Source organism: Cariama cristata, unplaced genomic scaffold (genome assembly GCF_000690535.1).
Source record: "Cariama cristata isolate BGI_N322 unplaced genomic scaffold, ASM69053v1 scaffold23415, whole genome shotgun sequence".
Taxonomy (NCBI): domain Eukaryota; kingdom Metazoa; phylum Chordata; class Aves; order Cariamiformes; family Cariamidae; genus Cariama; species Cariama cristata.
In genome coordinates, this window is record NW_009618474.1 from 7,957 (window position 1) to 8,675 (window position 719).

The 719-nt window shown below is 61.1% G+C and overlaps 1 protein-coding gene across 1 annotated transcript in view; it reads right to left on the reverse strand.

Moving 5' to 3' along the window:
• Positions 1 to 719, reverse strand: part of LOC104162210 (MAP kinase-activated protein kinase 2-like) — a gene marked incomplete at its 3' end in the record, with an annotated part of 10,282 nt that overhangs the window by 7,950 nt on the left and 1,613 nt on the right. The gene's annotated exons all lie outside the window — the stretch shown is intronic.

The following is a 719-nucleotide window of genomic DNA, read 5'->3' on the forward strand; positions in this document are numbered from 1 at the left end:
GCCCCGCCCCCCCCAGGAGCCGTTACCCACTGTGAGAGAAATTAGTTACGTGCAAAGCTAAACACACTCATTAGCTTCACTAAAATTCTCAAGCTGAGGGCTCTGAAACCGGCCCCATCGGTGGACGGTGCAGCCCAGCCCCTACGGGCTCAGGACCCCCCCAGCAGCAAAGGCTCCTCCCGGGTTCCCGTAGCAGCTCTGGGCTTTTCACCATCTTTGAAAGACAAACCCTGGAAGCCGCTCCTGAAAACCAAACAGCTCATCGGGGTGTCTGCAGGGGGACAGCACCCACCCAGCAAACCCACACCCCAGCAAGCTGCCCCTGCAGTGCAAGAAACGGGGCTGCACACCGATGGGGCTCCAGCCAGCCCTGCCGCTCCCCCCGGTCATCAAAAACGAGCTTCAGCTCAAGTGAAAGGGCTGGGGGCTCTGTCCCACTCGCTCGGCAGCACGTCAAGCTGAACTTCATCCCTCGTCATCCCGCAACCAAGCACAGCGGAGGCGGTGGGCGCAGGGAAGGAAGGAAGATGCCGGAAAAGACACGGAGACTGGAGCCACCCACACTCACGTTCCCTCGCCCACGCGTGTCCTCAGGCACCACTGATTCAGTCTCACCACCTCCTCCTGGGAGGATGCGCCGTGATGTGAATCACAGCAGGTTCACAAAGGAAGCTCCCTCCTCCGCTGGCACGGCCTGAGGTCCCCAAGGACACCCCCAT